Source organism: Lissotriton helveticus, chromosome 9 (assembly GCF_964261635.1).
Source record: "Lissotriton helveticus chromosome 9, aLisHel1.1, whole genome shotgun sequence".
In the NCBI taxonomy this organism is placed as follows: domain Eukaryota; kingdom Metazoa; phylum Chordata; class Amphibia; order Caudata; family Salamandridae; genus Lissotriton; species Lissotriton helveticus.
In genome coordinates, this window is record NC_136070.1 from 1115936302 (window position 1) to 1115955802 (window position 19501).

The following is a 19501-nucleotide window of genomic DNA, read 5'->3' on the forward strand; positions in this document are numbered from 1 at the left end:
CTCCAGCTTTTGGCCTTCACCTCTGGGCAGTCCCCCCCGCCCAGCGTATTCTGTAAAAAGTCTTGGGGTTATCATCTGCAGCGATTTGTCCTTGAAGCCACAAATCAATGCAGTAGTATCCTCCTGCTTCTTTCACCTTCGCAGAATTCGGAAGATCTGCAGGTTCTTGACCATCTACCGTCAACCCAAGCATCAACACGTTAGCCCCCTGATGAAGAGCCTTCATTGGCTCCCGGTAGTCAAACGTTGAGTATTTAAATTGGGCTGTACCATCTTCAAAGCCCACGCTGATCAGGGCCCTGCCTTTATCTCCTCCAGGATCCACCGATATGTTCCTTCACGCGAACTCCACTCCTCCCACCTTAACTTGCTCACTATCCCCACCTTCAGGTTTTCTTCTCTGGCTCCTCGTTTTTGGAATTCCCTCCCAACCGAGCTGAGATCAGTAACTAGCTACACTCAATTCAGAACTCTTCTTAAAACTCTCTTGTTCTCACAAGCCTATGAATAAAACTCTTGTAACCCCCTGCCGCCGTCCTTCCGTTCCTAGCGCCATGAAACCGCCCGGTGTAAGTGCGCTCTATAAATAATTTTAACATAACATAACATAACACAGACACATGTCGGACACCAAGTACGGTCCAGCCAGATGAAGATGCAGGAAACCACAGGCCATAGACTCAGATGCCACCAAGGTCCAACCAGATAGTTCCCATGACTCATTGCACACAGAGTTAGTGGCACCAGTGCTGTTAGGGGAGGCCCCCTTCGATGAGGCGTGTCCAATTGTGTGGACTCCTCCACATCTTACCCAAGACACAGTTCCACATGTGTGATCTACTGGTCTGCAGGGTAGGCCTGAGCCCTTATCCACGTGTCGCCGGCTTGCGATGAACAGGGTTAGTGGCACCACGTGTGGCCGGCTTCTGTTGAACAGGGTTAGTGGCACCACGTGCGGCCGGCTGGCGTTGAACAGGGTTATGGCACCACGTGTCTCAGGCCTGCCATATGGAATTATGCCTCACAGATCGAAGGGAGTGTGGTGCTGTGAGCGCTGCCACGGACTTGGGTTCACTGCCATTCAGGACTTTGGACACAGTTCCACATGTGGGACCTACTGGGCCAAAGAAGACGCCAGTGGAGTACGTAAATGAGAAAGGATTAATGTGGGCCAGCGTCGGGGGTGCCAGCGATGGTCTGCGAAGGCTGCAGAGGTTGTGGGACTGGTGCTTGGAGCTTGCACCGGCACGTGGTGGGCCCTCTTTGACACACAGCGGTGTAGGCAGGTGAGCAGAGCCTCATTGGTGCACTGGGGCAGGCATGGCGGGTCTGCAGACCAGCGGCCGGGGGTGCGGCAGGCGCACAGGGACGCAGGCCCCGCCGCGCTCGGCGCAAGACTCCTGGCGGGCTGAGAGGCGCCATCCTGGCAGACGCGTTGTCCATTCCGAATGAGAACCACAACCAGTGCGAGGACTTTTTGTTCACACCCCTATGCAGGCCTGGCATACGTAGGTCCAACCCACTACACACATGCATGCAGGGGGGGACATAACATGCGACATTTCCATGTTGTGTCCCACAGCCTATGGGGTCATGGTAGCATCCACTGGCCACTACACTCCATGCACCAGCAGTTGATCTCTGCAAGGCCATTTCAGTGGTTTGCACTCTGTGGTCTGTCCGGCACCTCCACGCCACACATGTAATTGGGTAGGTTCACATTCATTAGTCACTTGCCGCTCTCGCACATGCCTGCTCCATGCCCCTACTTACATCCTGCTATTGTGTTTCTGTGGTTCCATGCCATGGCAGGGTTGTGGGCATGGCAAGGCCGGATTCCAAATCGAGTTGCGTTGTTGTGACTGGTGGGTTAAGTACAAGAAGTAGTGGTCCGAGTTATCAATCAATTATGTACAAAAGTTATTCAGTATTAATTCATACCAATCAACACCACATATTATTGAATACAGTGAAATGTAGTTACTGATGCAATATTCTTAGTCAAATTGCATTTATTCACAGCAAAAGTTCACTCATTTAGATTTCAAACATGGAATATTATCATGTTATAATCGACAAGCATTAAATGTAATTGTGAATTCATTACTTTAAAATGTGCTCTCAGTGTGAAAGGGAAGTGAAGAGGTTGTGAGGGACTGGGTAAAGGTGGTGTGACATTGATAACATCACAATAAAATCAAATACGCCTTTACAATCAAGGTAGTATTAATGTTCCCAAAACACATCACACATAGGTGAGATACATTCATTGCATTGGATCCTATGGTGTGTTTAAGATTGGCGTAGTCTACGTTTCGACCCCTTGTGTGCTGAAGGGTTAGTGTTGCCTCATGTTGGGGTCTTCGTCAGCACAAAGGTAGAGAGCATGGAACTGACGGTCAACGGATGTGCCGTCGTTTTGTGGGCTTTGGGGCGCTCCTACCGATTTTGAGAATTGGTCCTCATGCATCGGCATATGGCACTTGGTAATAAATGGATTTCTTTATGATCGCCGTACTGTTCAGGCACCGTTCTTATCAGCGTCCAAGTCTCGGCGTCCGTGCAGTTCGGGACCTCGATGTATCTGAGGATACTCGCGGTGCCGCAGCTCGATGCTAGTCCCTAGGGGCTCGGTTGGCAAGTGCTGCGTGCCCATTGGCATTGTCGTGAGTTGCATGACTGCGGGCTGAAAGTGTGTGGTGTGTTTATTTTGGACTTACCAACGGGCACTGAATTTCCATGTGTGCCATCCTGGGAGTGCTGGGTGATGATGCCCTGTCGGGAGATGTATCATGCACCGTGCCCGGGGAGTTGGCCACAACATTGTTGAGGAGTCCGGGGCGGTCCACTATTGTCTGCACATTCATGGTATGCATGTGCTTTCTGTTGTGGTAGTTGTGTGCAGGGGGCATGGGCGTACATGTGTGCAGTTGTTTGTCCCTAAAACATGTGGGAATCCAGCTATAGCGTAGGGGTATCGGCGTTGCATGATCATTGTCTCCATGGCATCTGTGGGTCTTCAGGTTTGGCTCTTGGCTGGGCTCCCTTTTATGCTGCAGGTAATTGTCCTGCTTAACATGAGCAAAAGGCAGGTTTTAATTCCCTGCTGCTTCTACCGGCTTATCGCCTGTTTTGGTTTGCATCGCAGATCTGGCAGTTTATTGTGAAAGTGGTGTTATGATTTTTTGGTGTGTTTTTGAACAGGAAAGACTACTCTGCATCTATTTAGGGTTAGTTGGTGGGGTCCACCGGGGAGATACATTTTGGGGCAGTTATCGCGGGAATACAGGCGATGTCTGCAGTTTGCACCAGCTTGTGAATGAGGTGTTAAATCTGTCTCCACTTGTGATGCGTTAAGGTGGGTATAAATTGGAGATGAGTCCTTGTGAATATCCCCCTCAGGGCTCACGGTTCGTTCCCCGACTCCTGCGGCAGATCAGCCCAGCACCATGTGACTCTGGGCAATAGCTCGCTTGACACCCTCGGTAATTGTTCGCGCTTTACAAATACTGGACATTTACATGAAAAAGGTCAAGTACATATGAAGCCTTATTTAAGCGCTCTTTGTAATAAAATAGCATCTTGGATATTGGCTACAGCGTGGCAAAAACAAAACCGTAAACATGGCAAGAAGATCGTCGGTTTTAGAAGAGATGTTATCTTGATCATTTAGGCTCGAAGCATGCATGCATGGCTTAGGTTAAGCATGCTATCGCTGGAGTTCCCTGACAAATATTGGACACAGAAGCTTTAGTTCTTGGGATAAGGTTCATTTTCTTTCAAAATTGAAATATGTGGTGCGCAGATACACAGGCACAGTCTATGTGTTCCAAAAGAGGTGGAGCTCTGTAATTTTCTTCCTGCTTCAGATACACAGATATTGTCCTGAGGTGGTGTGCAGATTCATCTCTTAACAGTTCCGAGAGGACACAGCTGCCCTAAAAGATGGAGCACTGTGAAGTCACTGTTCGCCTGGACTACATGGTGTGTCGTACTTCTCTTATTATAGCTACATTCTGATGTCAGGAGAACATGGCTGTATTAAGCAAATAACCCACAGGGATTTATAAAATGTTAAAAGTACCCATATACTCTATATACTATTAGATTTACTGTGTGACATTGAATCTTTTTATTTGCAAAAAATGTGTTAATCCTGGGATGGCAAACCGGTACAAATTTAGGCCATGTTCACCAAGGTAATGCTACTATTGAAAAGCATTGCCCCGTATAGGATTTACTGATTGTTTGAGTTATCAAAATGCAAGTGAAATGTGTGCAACAGTGAGAAAGGGTATTTCACAAGCACTGTTTGATCAATGAGCTTAGTGCGATTTTAAATGAGTTCCTTGCAGCTGATTAATACCTGTTATTACACTTATGTAAATCCATGTTAAACTATCTTGTATTTCTTTAATTTAAAGTGTCATATTCATATAACTAGGGGGCATATTCACGAGGAGCAATCGCCGCATTAACGGCACTTTATCGCAGCCAAAGTTGTGATAAATTTACCACCCCATTCTCAAGCTGGTGCTAACAGCCCACTGCACCAGTTTACCCTCGATAGCAGCCGCAAAAAACATCGCCACAGAGGACCTCTGCAACTATCGCTAATGAGATGCAGAGTAGGCGTTCCCGTGCAAAAAGCCGTGAAAACACGATACCTCAACATTCACAACGACCAGCCAGATCTGCGACAAGAACACAAATATCGTGATAAGGTGCATTAGCAGCAGGAAATTAACACCTGCTCTAACCTGGTGTAAAGTCGGACGGCAGCCTGCACCACAAAAGGGAGCCCAGCTCAGGGCGTCATCGGAAGGGCAGCAGATGCCATGGAGCCACTCATCATGCAGCCCGGACACCCAAGAGGGTCACAACACCCACCCGGCACCCCCCCCTCCCACGGACCACCACGGAGGCAGCGCAGACAAAGACAGCAGCCCCCCAGGAAACGCATCTGCCTCACAGGCATGACATCTGACAATGTCACTGTCCACTACAGGCTGAAAGGGATAACCATCCTATGCATCCTGGCCATCATCGCCTAACAGGCCTACGGCACCAACACAGTGGACAACCAACATACCACCCACACCAAGCTGCTGTCTGTGCTGCACCTGTAGGCCCCTGGCACACCCCAACCAACACCCGCCAGGCACATCCAAGTCCCCAACACCTGTCCTAGACATAACTATCACCCTGGCACCCCAGTCCCCATATATCCAAAATAATGCACAGGAACCGCTGGAGACCAAGCAAGGACCATACCCCATAGACGGATGCACATACGTGTTGGGGGAAATCCACTGCACACATGTCCCACCTGTGCCCCCTGATGACACAGCACACAGTGCAACAGGAAGCACAGGTCACACATCAATGTGCAGGCAACATCAGAACACCCTGGGACCGTCACCAATGTCGCCTCCAACTAAACAGCCAGTGTGCATAATCCCTTCACCCTCCGACAGTCCATCAGCAACTAGCGTTCACAGGATGGCACCAAGGGACTTGCACAGCCCCTTGGCAAGTGCCAAATTAACACCCCACTCACCTCAACTCCACAACCATGTAATCCACAACTCTGGCAATGCAAACGTCACAAAAACACAACCAACATGCACAACAACATGCCCACCCACCAGACACGATAGAACAACTTACAATGTTAATCTGGGCAAGTCGTGAACAAGACTAACCAATGGCATGGCTCCTCAGCCACACAATAGCCAAATGTGGGGAGAGGTGGCAACCAGGAATGTGTGAAGGATGCAGTAAAACTGTGCTTGGGAAAGTACAGAATGCCAAGAGTGGTGGCGATGTGCTGGACAGACTGCAGTACGCAGAACAGCCCCATATCCACGGCGACATACACATCTGGTGTATGAAGTGTAGTGTACAGTGGACGCAACCATGTCACCCCGGCCAGTGGGGGTCCTTGTGAAAATGTTGCCTGTTACGCCTCCCCGGTAAGCATGGGTGGGATGGCCCGGCGTACAACCGGCCAGCGTAGGGGTGTGAATAAAAAGCACATAGCCCTGGGCGTGGTCCTCTTCCGGAAAGCCCAACGTAGCTGCCAGGGTGGCGCCTCCCACCCCGCCACGAGGCCGACGCCCTCCTCATTAGGGTTGTTGCCTGCGATCCTGTGCGACTGCCATACCCCAGCCCGCTGGACCACAAACCTGTCCGGCCCAACCCTCCACAGCCAGGCCACACTGTCCAGCAGCCGACACCGGCGCATGTCAAGGAGGGCCCACCACTTGCCTGTGTAAGCTCCAAGCCTGAGGCCCGCGATCCCTGTCAGCCTCTCAGACCATCGCTAGCCCCCGACGCTGGCCCACATTACTCCTTCCTCATTTACATATTCTACAGGCGTCCTATACAGCCCAGTAGGTCCCATATGTGAAACTGTGTCCTGGCTCCTGAATGGCAGTGACCCCAAATCCTGGCCAGCGGCCACAGCATCAGACCCCCCAGATCAGTGAGGCATAGTTCCATATGGGCATCTTGCGACACGTTATACCACTAACCCTGTTCAACGCCAGCCAGCAATACGTGCTGCCACAAAACTTGTTCAACGCCAGCCGGCGACACGTGCTGACACAAACCCTGTTCAAGACCAGCCGGGGGCACGTGCTGCCACAAACCCTGTTCAATGTCAGCCAGCGACACGTGGATGAGGGACCGGAACTACCCTGTGGACCAGTAGGTCTCACATACAGCACCTAGTCGCGAATCACGAATGCACACCAGTGGTTGCACAGAGAGGAGTAAGAGGAAGATGCGGCTCAGTCCGGACGGAAACCGGGTCACAGTCACGGAGGTGACTGAATACATGGTGCCACTGAACCTGAACTACACAGGCCCGCGGGGCCACCAACCTATGCACTTGGTGAATGGCCCTTGCTGACCACTGCCTCCAGCCTACACTGCTCTCGGCCTAGGCTGCGCTCGAGTAGGTCACAGATTTGGAACTGAACATCGACTATGCAAAGGCAGATTACATATCATTGCACGCAAGGAGAGGTGTAAGAGGATGACGCCTTGCATCATGGTGGAGAGAAAAGGATCATTGTTACCGAGGTGTTCGTACACTACCGACAACTGCCCTGGTGTCACTAGCGCTGTGCATCGCGAGCCAATGACACATGGCTGTGGGCCACTGCTGACCGCTGCCTCTGGCCTACACTGCGGTCCAGTAGGTCACAGAGTCATGATTTAGCAATGGTGGAGTTCATATCAGTGTACCGGCATCATCGCAGACTGCATCCCTTCTCAGGCCGGGGCATGTTGGACTTGGGCCTTGTGGCAGGTTCACCCCTGAACTTTTTGCCTTAAATTATAGTGATTTCTGTCCTTTGCGCACTTTGACACTGTGGCGCAGTGTAAAGTGCGTGCTCTCCTTGAGTGCGTGGAGTGAGATAGGCCTGCCCTCCCATAGGAATGCATGGGGAATGTATGGGTCCCTGGTAGTTCCTGATGCGTGGGGAGTGCAGGCTCGAGTTTGGTATGTGTGAACTCGTGGGAGTGAATGCTGCGCAACGGTATGTGTGGCATGTATGTGTCTAGTAGGGAAGCGCCATTTCTAGACATGGCTGTACGTGTGCTGTGAGGGTGCTGACGCATGATTGGCTGGAGCTGGCTGGCATGCCAGGCTCCAGGAAGTCTGGATGGGTCTGCCCGGTGGTGAGTGGGAGATTAGCATGAGTGATGTGTGGGAGGAGTGTACCTGTGTCCTGGATGGGCTGGGTTTTCCCCACACAATGCTGGCTCCGCCCCCCTGTGGTGTGACTGATGACCCAAGCCCTGCCAGTGAATAGAATGGGTGGTTGGGCCATCAAGAGTGCTCCAGAACCAGCTGCGACTGGTTCTGCCCCCACCCTGCACCTAAAGACAAAGGGAAAAGGTGTATAAAAGAGGGGCTGTGACCCCATGAAAATGTTCTTGTTCCCAACTTGAATCTTGCCAGGGGCGTGCTGCTGCTTGGGGCTCAGGGGAAGGCTTGCCTCCCTGAGCCCTGCCCAGCCCCTGGACTACTGATGCCCTGGAGGACTTTTCTCTGCTGTGCTTGTTCCTGGACTTGTGGGGCTTCTCCAGAGGGACTTTTGCTGGACCTTTGGTTGCCATAGCGCTGGGGAGCGCTGTATTTACCCTCCCAGCGCCTGAAAGTCCTTTCTTTCCCCTCCTAGCGCAAGGAGCGCTTTATTTGCCTGTTAGCGCTTGGAAGCGCTATTGATCTCAGCCGGTGCCCACCCGGCGTTATTTGCCCTTGTTTATTACTTAAAATGAGCGAGTGCCCACCTCGCTGTTTATTTTAATCTCGAGGGTGCCACCCCTCTGAAATGCCCCCGAGATTCACCGCCGCGGCCCGAGCGCCGCAAAACAGGAAGTCAGGCACGACGGTGCCTGACGTGGGGCGGGACTTCCGGTTTGCCGGAGGAAGTCCCGCCCGCCGCCGCGCTGGGATTGGCCAGCGCCGTCAGGGAGACTGACCCTGGAGCTGAGTCCCGGTCCCGAGATGGGGGACCGGGTGAAGACGAAGGAGAGAGCGGGCGGGGCTCCCATGAGGTGAGGGAGAGCCCCGCTCCTACCAGAAGATGTCTGCCGAGGCCCCCGTGAGCGAGGGAGAGCCCCGGCAGACTGCTGCCAAATGACTGTGTCCCCCGCCGCCTCCGGAGAGCAGCCGGTGAGTAGAGCTGCCCCGGGGGGGCGGGGGGTGGTGAAAGTGCGCGAGGGATCCCCTCGCAACGCTGAGCGGCCCCGCTTGACAGAGGGCCGCTCCAACGGCCCCCAGTAGTTCTTTGAGCCTAGAGGGCTCGGTGGGGGCATAGCGTTTTCTTTGTCCGTGCGCTCCGCCTTCAGGTGCCTTCAGGGCGGCCCCGGATGGTAGAGGGCCGCCCCAACGTTTCCCCAGGGCACAGTATCGAGTGAAATGGCCCGAGGAGCCCGTGCTGAGCCCCGTGGCTCCAACGTGTTGGGGCATTGTATTTACTGCAGAGCCTGAGGGCTCTCTCGCTGGGCAGTAGTGTTTCTTGAGCCTAGATGGCTCCAACCCGGGACATATTTGTTTTTTAGAGCCAGAGGGCTCAGTTGGGCACAGTCCTTGTCCTGAGGGGCCAGTGAGGGCCCCTGTCGCAATTCTGTTTTCAGCTGCCCAGCAAGTAGTGGGCAGCTGCACCGTGTAGGTCTTTTCTTTCCCTAGGGACATGTCCTGGACTTAGGAGTGAGGCGCACTCCTTCATCCCTGGCCTTCCCCCAGCTGCGCAGCACTTAGTGCCAGCTGCAGCGTTTAGGCCCCCATGTCCTGTCCCTCAGCTGCCCAGCAAGTAGTGGGCAGCTGCTACGTTTAGGTTCTGGCGCAGTGGCGCAACCTGGACTTTGTGAGTTCTGCGCTAAAGGTTTAGATGCTGTTATGATCTATGTCCTATTGCTTTTGGGTGTTAGGAAATGTACAATGTGTAGTATGTTTTGCGCACCCTGTGTTCTGCACCTCTGAATGTGTTGTTGATACATTATGTGCCCTGTTCCTTACACCGCTGAACGTGTGTTGATGCGTCATGTGTTCCTTACACCGCTGAATGTAGGTTCTGCATCATGTGTTTTGTCCCCAGGTCTATGCCCCTATGTGTATTGTGATACTGAGGTGGTTGTTCTTGCTAGTGCAGGTGGTGCTAGTGAGGTCCTGGTTCCCTGCGTGACCTGTTCCTAGGGTGGTTAGGATTGCGTAGGGGGGGACTTACCAGTTACCAGTGGGTACTGGTTGTGTGCTTTATGTCCTATTTTGTGTTACAGTGATCTTCTGTTATAAGTGATATTCCAAGGGCTTGATACTAAGCTTGCCCCCTGACCAGAGTCCCAGGACCAGTGGACTCCATGGTGCCTTCCCTGCCAAATTGATGGGACTTGTCTGATCTCCCTGGGCCCCTGGGGCCTCGCTGAAGTGTGCCTCGCTCGTTCCCCTCGGCAGCTCGTGCCGGCAGCCCGTCCAAGCCTCGAGCAGCGCCGCTCTCCCCTGAGCCGTGCCGCTTCGCTGGGTCGCCCGCATCCTGCCTCCCCCTCCTCTTCTGAGCCGCACACATTGGTCGCCCCAGAGAAACGCTTGTACCGTGCCGGCAGCCCGTCCAAGCCTCGAGCAGCGCCGCTCTCCCCTGAGCCGTGCCGCTTCGCTGGGTCGCCCGCTCAAGTTTACTAAGGAGGTCACTCGCATTATCCCGTGCAACCAGGACGGAAGGTACTGTCTGATAGGCTATGTTCTAAGTTCTAGGCCTACAAGTATTGTATTGTTACTTCTAAAAGTGCTGATTCCTGACAGTGGTCCAGGTGGCCCTGTCTTGTAAATAATCCCTTGTAAATTCTGCCCGTGCCTCTGGCACATTGTAAAGTGTGTTTTATCTAATGTGTTTTGGTGTAATACAAAGGCTATTTTTATATAACCTTGTGTGGAGTTTCCTTTGTGGTGGGCCTTTGGGTGTTGTTGCTGGGGTGCGTGCGCAAATACTTAACTTACATCGCCTCCAAGTTTAGCCTTGCTGCTCGCGCCACGTTACCTAGAGGGTGAGTAGGGGTTATCTTGGCGTGTAACTCCCTTGCCCTGACTTGGGGGTGGTGGTCTCTGACTGACTTTGGCGAAAGCCCTGGCCAGCCAGGGATCCCATTTCCAACATTGGCGGCAAGCGGTGGGATAAGGATTTGTGTTTGCGTTGTACCTTAGTAGCAGCTGGCTGCACCACAAAACTCTGCATTTTAGATAAAAACATTTTGGTGATTATTGTATGGAGTTTGCTAAAAATGTCATTTCTGTGGAAATGTGTTTCTTGTGCACTTTGAGTTAGGTGTCCCTAGCTCGGGAGGGTAGATCATCCCCCTAAGTGCAGTGTGTTTTCTGGATTCACCAGAAGGGTGGGATCCAGTGGTGGCAGCATAAGTGTGTCCAGTGCATGTGTCCCCCGTCCCTGCCCTGGAGTAATGGTACCTGTGTCAAGTGTGGTCAGGTTGAGAAGTCAGGGGTGGTAGAAACTGCCTTACCAGTCTGGGGAGGGGTGTGTGTGGATGAATGGTGTGTGGCACTGGACGTGTTTGTAAGTTCTCTGGATGGGGAGCTTGCTGAATGCTAGTTTTGCTCAGATATTTAAGTCCTGTGTGTTGAACTTTTCCCAAGAACGTCTGCAGATAGTGGAGCCTGCTTTTTGATTTCTGTGGTCTGTTGCGAGACAGAATTTTGGAGTTGGTAATGTTCTGGGAGGAGAGAGGCATAGGGGATGGAGTGATTCCAAAAGGAGTGTCTGAGGTGTCTTCCAGCCCTGCGTGGTGGAAGAGGTTCAGTGTAGCCCAGCTAGGTCTCGGTGTAGGGGCTCACGTCCTGTCTCAAAAGGAGAAGGAGTGGGTGGGACTTCATGTCTCCAGGTGCCCGAAACCCAGTGTCAGGGCCTGGAATGTTTCTGAAGGGAACATCAGGTCGGGGCCTAGGCTGTACCAATAGGTCATTTGAGGAGGATCTTCCAGAGTGTCTGGAGAACGTGGAACCTCTGTAACCAGGGTTCCAGTAGTTCTGGTGTCTGGCAGTGCCGCTCCAGTTGGGAGGGTGCAGAAGTCCAGATGGAGGGGTGCGAGGGGGATAGGTTCCCCAGTGGAAGAGCCAGTGGGTCAGGGGCCAGCCAGAAGGGTTGTGTCGCCAGTGAGTGACCATGGTGATGCCACTTCTGTCCTGAGTGTCAGGCAGACTTGTACACGACACATTAGTTGTGTCACCCTCAAGGAAGTCCTGGTGCGCCAGGCATCTGACCAAAGAGGTACGTCCCTTGGTTGGGGAGCAAGTAGCCGGTGTTTCCGGATCTGGACGTAAGGGCAACTGTATGTAGTGTCCTGAAGTTACAAGAGGGAACTCCTGCCTGAAGAGAAGGAACCAGGTAAGCTGTATGGGGTATTGACCTGCAGTGGTTGCCTTGCTGCTGAAGGAGGAGAGAAAGTCTTAGATTTTTGTTTTCAACTTGTAGAAGTCCTGGTGCGCCAGGCATCTAACCAAAGGGTAGCGTCCCTGGGTTAGGGAGCCAGGTTCAGGTGTTGCCTGTCCTGGACGGCAGGGCGACTGTAGCCAGTGTCCTGGCCGGTTTGTCTTCTAGGGGTACCCCAGTGAACACAGGTGGGGCTCATCTTAAGTGAAGAGACCCTGTGTTTCCCAGAAGGGGTGGTACAGGCCTAGCAGGGATCTTTAGGGTTCTTGGCTGAGTGTTGTGGTACTACCCTGAGAGCAGGTGGGGCCTACCTTAAGTGGAGGGACCCTGTTCTACAGTGGGAGGGTGCAGAACTCTGGAAGGGGGTCAGAGGGAGTCTGACCCCGGTGCATCCGGTGAATTTGGATCCCAGGTGGGAGATTTGTGTTCTGGAGGGTGCTTCAGAAGTAGAGGTAGGGTGGGGCAATCTTGCCCGTGACCTCTGGTCAGCCTGAGGGTGCGGACCCTAGGTTGGAGGATCAGTGGTAGTTTGGAACTACACTGAGAGGGAGTGGAGAATGGCTAGTGCAGGCCAGGGGTTACTACCCCCCACTCTGTGTATTGGCAAGGACCAGTGGTATCTAGGTGGCCTAGGGCCTGGTCCTAGCCGTGGACAACTAAGGAGTACCAGTGGGGTAGCCTAGTTGGGCCTGTTTTTTTAAGGATGTGCTTGTCTTATGGATTAACTTGGCGTAGAACCGGAGGGTGTCCCTGCAGTGCGGGCCCGCGTCCGTGTTCTATCGCCCCAAGCAGGGAAGTCCATCACGGTGGTGATTGGTCTCCCCTGCGTTTTGGCTGGAAGGGGGTTGTGTTGGACTTGGGCCTTGTGGCAGGTTCACCCCTGAACTTTTTGCCTTAAATTATAGTGATTTCTGTCCTTTGCGCACTTTGACACTGTGGCGCAGTGTAAAGTGCGTGCTCTCCTTGAGTGCGTGGAGTGAGATAGGCCTGCCCTCCCATAGGAATGCATGGGGAATGTATGGGTCCCTGGTAGTTCCTGATGCGTGGGGAGTGCAGGCTCGAGTTTGGTATGTGTGAACTCGTGGGAGTGAATGCTGCGCAACGGTATGTGTGGCATGTATGTGTCTACTAGGGAAGTGCCATTTCTAGACATGGCTGTACGTGTACTGTGAGGGTGCTGACGCATGATTGGCTGGAGCTGGCTGGCATGCCAGGCTCCAGGAAGTCTGGATGGGTCTGCCCGGTGGTGAGTGGGAGATTAGCATGAGTGATGTGTGGGAGGAGTGTACCTGTGTCCTGGATGGGCTGGGTTTTCCCCACACAATGCTGGCTCCGCCCCCCTGTGGTGTGACTGATGACCCAAGCCCTGCCAGTGAATAGAATGGGTGGTTGGGCCATCAAGAGTGCTCCAGAACCAGCTGCGACTGGTTCTGCCCCCACCCTGCACCTAAAGACAAAGGGAAAAGGTGTATAAAAGAGGGGCTGTGACCCCATGAAAATGTTCTTGTTCCCAACTTGAATCTTGCCAGGGGCGTGCTGCTGCTTGGGGCTCAGGGGAAGGCTTGCCTCCCTGAGCCCTGCCCAGCCCCTGGACTACTGATGCCCTGGAGGACTTTTCTCTGCTGTGCTTGTTCCTGGACTTGTGGGGCTTCTCCAGAGGGACTTTTGCTGGACCTTTGGTTGCCATAGCGCTGGGGAGCGCTGTATTTACCCTCCCAGCGCCTGAAAGTCCTTTCTTTCCCCTCCTAGCGCAAGGAGCGCTTTATTTGCCTGTTAGCGCTTGGAAGCGCTATTGATCTCAGCCGGTGCCCACCCGGCGTTATTTGCCCTTGTTTATTACTTAAAACGAGCGAGTGCCCACCTCGCTGTTTATTTTAATCTCGAGGGTGCCACCCCTCTGAAATGCCCCCGAGATTCACCGCCGCGGCCCGAGCGCCGCAAAACAGGAAGTCAGGCACGACGGTGCCTGACGCGGGGCGGGACTTCCGGTTTGCCGGAGGAAGTCCCGCCCGCCGCCGCGCTGGGATTGGCCAGCGCCGTCAGGGAGACTGACCCTGGAGCTGAGTCCCGGTCCCGAGATGGGGGACCGGGTGAAGACGAAGGAGAGAGCGGGCGGGGCTCCCATGAGGTGAGGGAGAGCCCCGCTCCTACCAGAAGATGTCTGCCGAGGCCCCCGTGAGCGAGGGAGAGCCCCGGCAGACTGCTGCCAAATGACTGTGTCCCCCGCCGCCTCCGGAGAGCAGCCGGTGAGTAGAGCTGCCCCGGGGGGGCGGGGGGTGGTGAAAGTGCGCGAGGGATCCCCTCGCAACGCTGAGCGGCCCCGCTTGACAGAGGGCCGCTCCAACGGCCCCCAGTAGTTCTTTGAGCCTAGAGGGCTCGGTGGGGGCATAGCGTTTTCTTTGTCCGTGCGCTCCGCCTTCAGGTGCCTTCAGGGCGGCCCCGGATGGTAGAGGGCTGCCCCAACGTTTCCCCAGGGCACAGTATCGAGTGAAATGGCCCGAGGAGCCCGTGCTGAGCCCCGTGGCTCCAACGTGTTGGGGCATTGTATTTACTGCAGAGCCTGAGGGCTCTCTCGCTGGGCAGTAGTGTTTCTTGAGCCTAGATGGCTCCAACCCGGGACATATTTGTTTTTTAGAGCCAGAGGGCTCAGTTGGGCACAGTCCTTGTCCTGAGGGGCCAGTGAGGGCCCCTGTCGCAATTCTGTTTTCAGCTGCCCAGCAAGTAGTGGGCAGCTGCACCGTGTAGGTCTTTTCTTTCCCTAGGGACATGTCCTGGACTTAGGAGTGAGGCGCACTCCTTCATCCCTGGCCTTCCCCCAGCTGCGCAGCACTTAGTGCCAGCTGCAGCGTTTAGGCCCCCATGTCCTGTCCCTCAGCTGCCCAGCAAGTAGTGGGCAGCTGCTACGTTTAGGTTCTGGCGCAGTGGCGCAACCTGGACTTTGTGAGTTCTGCGCTAAAGGTTTAGATGCTGTTATGATCTATGTCCTATTGCTTTTGGGTGTTAGGAAATGTACAATGTGTAGTATGTTTTGCGCACCCTGTGTTCTGCACCTCTGAATGTGTTGTTGATACATTATGTGCCCTGTTCCTTACACCGCTGAACGTGTGTTGATGCGTCATGTGTTCCTTACACCGCTGAATGTAGGTTCTGCATCATGTGTTTTGTCCCCAGGTCTATGCCCCTATGTGTATTGTGATACTGAGGTGGTTGTTCTTGCTAGTGCAGGTGGTGCTAGTGAGGTCCTGGTTCCCTGCGTGACCTGTTCCTAGGGTGGTTAGGATTGCGTAGGGGGGGACTTACCAGTTACCAGTGGGTACTGGTTGTGTGCTTTATGTCCTATTTTGTGTTACAGTGATCTTCTGTTATAAGTGATATTCCAAGGGCTTGATACTAAGCTTGCCCCCTGACCAGAGTCCCAGGACCAGTGGACTCCATGGTGCCTTCCCTGCCAAATTGATGGGACTTGTCTGATCTCCCTGGGCCCCTGGGGCCTCGCTGAAGTGTGCCTCGCTCGTTCCCCTCGGCAGCTCGTGCCGGCAGCCCGTCCAAGCCTCGAGCAGCGCCGCTCTCCCCTGAGCCGTGCCGCTTCGCTGGGTCGCCCGCATCCTGCCTCCCCCTCCTCTTCTGAGCCGCACACATTGGTCGCCCCAGAGAAACGCTTGTACCGTGCCGGCAGCCCGTCCAAGCCTCGAGCAGCGCCGCTCTCCCCTGAGCCGTGCCGCTTCGCTGGGTCGCCCGCTCAAGTTTACTAAGGAGGTCACTCGCATTATCCCGTGCAACCAGGACGGAAGGTACTGTCTGATAGGCTATGTTCTAAGTTCTAGGCCTACAAGTATTGTATTGTTACTTCTAAAAGTGCTGATTCCTGACAGTGGTCCAGGTGGCCCTGTCTTGTAAATAATCCCTTGTAAATTCTGCCCGTGCCTCTGGCACATTGTAAAGTGTGTTTTATCTAATGTGTTTTGGTGTAATACAAAGGCTATTTTTATATAACCTTGTGTGGAGTTTCCTTTGTGGTGGGCCTTTGGGTGTTGTTGCTGGGGTGCGTGCGCAAATACTTAACTTACATCGCCTCCAAGTTTATCCTTGCTGCTCGCGCCACGTTACCTAGAGGGTGAGTAGGGGTTATCTTGGCGTGTAACTCCCTTGCCCTGACTTGGGGGTGGTGGTCTCTGACTGACTTTGGCAAAAGCCCTGGCCAGCCAGGGATCCCATTTCCAACAGGGCAACTAAGTCTGTTCCCCAACATTCATGGACCCTCTCTGGTCGAACTTTTGTGGCGTCTGAGTCTATGGAATAGGGGGCAGTTTTTTTCCTCATGTAGCTGATACCAAATTGGTGGTAGCAACGAGGCTGTGGCATTCCACTCCTCCATTTGCTGCTTCATGATAAAATCAAACCTTTCGGCGTCATGGCCTGGAGGACACCTTCCACTGTCCCCCACAACCCTCTGCTACAAACACCTGGGACTTTGAGGGTGACCCGCTCAGGTCACATGGCCCATCTGACTTCACCACAAGTCACCGTCCCGTGGCTGGGTGCCTGTGCTGGCCGCAGTACATCCGGGGCCACTAACTCTGTGCTGATCAGGTCCAGGACCCCTTCTCCGGAGACATTGGATGGCCCCTGAAGCATAGGCTTTGGGGACATCAATGCCATTTCTCTGTGGCCTTGTGCTGTACGCAGCCTCCGGACCCAAATGCGTCCCACCAGGGCTCACACACCAAAGTCAGTCCAGACCGGCCTGGACGTCGCATCACTGCAGGAGGCACACGCCACCACCGCAAAGACCACCTCCAACCGCCATCTGCCAGTGTTGAAACGGTGGTCCTGACAGACTTACGGTGTGGCTCAGGCCTGTTGTGGATGCTTTCATCGGCCTGATACCCTGCTCAGCACTCCAGGTGCCAGTGACTCAGCGCACCGCAGGCCATTGTCCGTTGCTGATTGTGTTTTGTGCTGTGCAGCGGTTGCACAGCTATGTCACCTCAAACAGTGTGGGGGCCCTGGGATGTTGATGGGGAAGATGATGCAGGTCTAACACACCCCACTGCATCTGCATCGGCAACATGAGCGCCCTCATCTCTAATGTCCCAACCCCAGTGCACTCCAACTCACGGACACTTCTGTTTGCATGTTGGCTGTCCTCTGGACTTTCTCCGGCTGACTCCATGTTGCTCAGTAGTTGACTCTGTTATGCGTGTGTTTTCTGTTTACGTTGCACTGGTGTCCAATGTTCAAGCGGTTGCCAGCACCAGACATTACGTGCGGAATGGCTTACACTCACCCCACACACATCCAGCACAGGCGTCACTGTACATGTGGCCCTGCCAATAAAGGGGCCGGGCGTATGTGCCCATAGCCAGTTCAACATGATATCTGCTTGTGTCCCTGTGGTCTTGTTGTATGCATGAGGGCCCTGGGCTACAATATTACATTCTGTGGTGTCTCTATGGCAGTGTGGGTCTCCTTAGTAGGGTGTGGATGGACCCTGATGGGTGATAGGCACCTACGTATGTGTCCTGGTTCACATTCCATGGGTTCGTCCCCCACCCACACCGGTTGGGCCACCTCCTTTTGGCATGCTGACACATGGCATTGGGGTGCCATTTGTGGGTGTGTGAAGTGTCATGAGCCAACTGTGCATGCAGGTGCTTTCTGCTGTGTGGTCTGTTGCATGCTCGGTGTTCCACCCTGCATAGCGTGGCTGGCCGGGTCTTGGTGGGGGGTTGCGTGAGATATGCATGGGCTGTTGTAGGGCGTTGGTGTCAACGGTGTGGTGGTCCTCTCTGGCATCACTGATATGTTGTATTCTGTGCTTTGCTGAAGGTGTTGTGTGCCCCTCTGCGATGTGAAGGGGAGGTGCATGTTGACTTTGTGTTGACATGTATGTTGGCTCATTGTGCTGGTTTGCATGCAGACTGTATGGCTATGTACATTGTGACTGTTTGGGGGTCCTGGATCCTTCTGCAGGACAGTGTACATTTGGACTACATGATAGATGTGAGGTCGTACTCGTACATTTCCATTTCACAGATTCCAGCTCTGTCAGATGTAGTAGGCATGTTTCTGTGCATGTGCGGAGCCAGTTGTGTCCTCTGTTCTGCAGTGTCGGCTATGCGCGTTGCTCCACTTTGTCGTCAGTGTGGGTGTGCTGTTTGTGCTATGAGTGTGTGCTTCAGTGTGCCATGGGGATCTGGGACATGATACTGGGTGATTGTAGGTGTGCAGTGTGCTACACCTTGTTGTGCATGTATGCCATTGTGCCCATCTCCCTCCGTCACGCCAGTACCTGTTCATTGCACTCCCTGTTGAGGTTGTGTCAGCTCCTCTCGAGCTGTGTCCATACTACCTACTCCTTGCACCGTCTCCACACTGATGACTGTGGCCTGTGTTTCCTCCAGCTCTGGACCTCCACCTCCTGTCGCCGTTGCTGCCTTCCTGTTGGCAGCAGGTTGGTGCCTGGTTTAGGTTGTCACGTCATGCCCGCGCCTATTGGCCTCCCCGATTGGCCTCTTCGGCACTCCGACTGCAATCCAGGTGGTCTGCTAGTGGGTCAGTTGCTGGTAGGGTTCTGTCACCTCCGTGACGCGGATCTTTTTTTCCTGCGGTCTGCACCCTGTCTTTCTCTCCCTCTTCTCCTTGGCCTTCCCCAACCCCGTTATTCCTTGCTGGTAGCCTGTGGGGGTTGTGAGGGTTGTGGGGTTGGAGCTGGCCTCTGCGCTGGGTCAGGGTGCACCCATGTTGCTACGTGCTTTGGCTTGTTTCTGATGTATTTTTTCTGTGGTTTTCATGGTGCATTGTCCCGCCAGACGGGTGGGATTTGCAGGCCGGTGGCTGTTTTTCGCTACTTTTTGTACCGCGGTTGACTTCATCGCATGTTTTTTTGCATTCGTGTATCACATTTTTGTGGCGTGGCATTGATTTTCACGCGGACATTTGCCGCATTATCTGGTGTCTATCGCATGCTACTACCGCGTTGTGAATTCCACGTTGACACAGGGTTATTTTCCCGTGACAGGCTGCGATGTTGAAAGTTGCTTTAAGCTACTCTTGTGTTAGTTATCACACGTTCTTGTGAATATACCCCTAGGTTTGTTGCGATTATGCACAAGATTTTCAAATCATCTATTATTATCTATGTGTGTGTGTTCAAAGGAGTATGTCCAAGATGCACACGTATGATGATAAATTACAGCAGTGTTTACTTGCATATTTTAGAGGGCGTTTTAGCTATAAATACAGTTTTGTCTACATGCGACATTAATTAAAATCGCTGTCTGTTTTCATCACTCACATGTAAGCTGCCATTAGTTGAAGAAAACACAACCTATTCTTCAATCAATTTTGAGAGTTTGCCTTTGTTTGTTGAATGTAGGCATTCACTTATTTTCTAATTACAAAGCCAATTAAACTCGGTAGATAGTGCTGGATTGATGGATTAGTAACCTACATTCTATGCACAAAACTTGTCCTTGACACAACGAAAATCTTATAAGAGCACTAACAGCAACGTACATTACGTGGATGTTAAGTATTCTTTT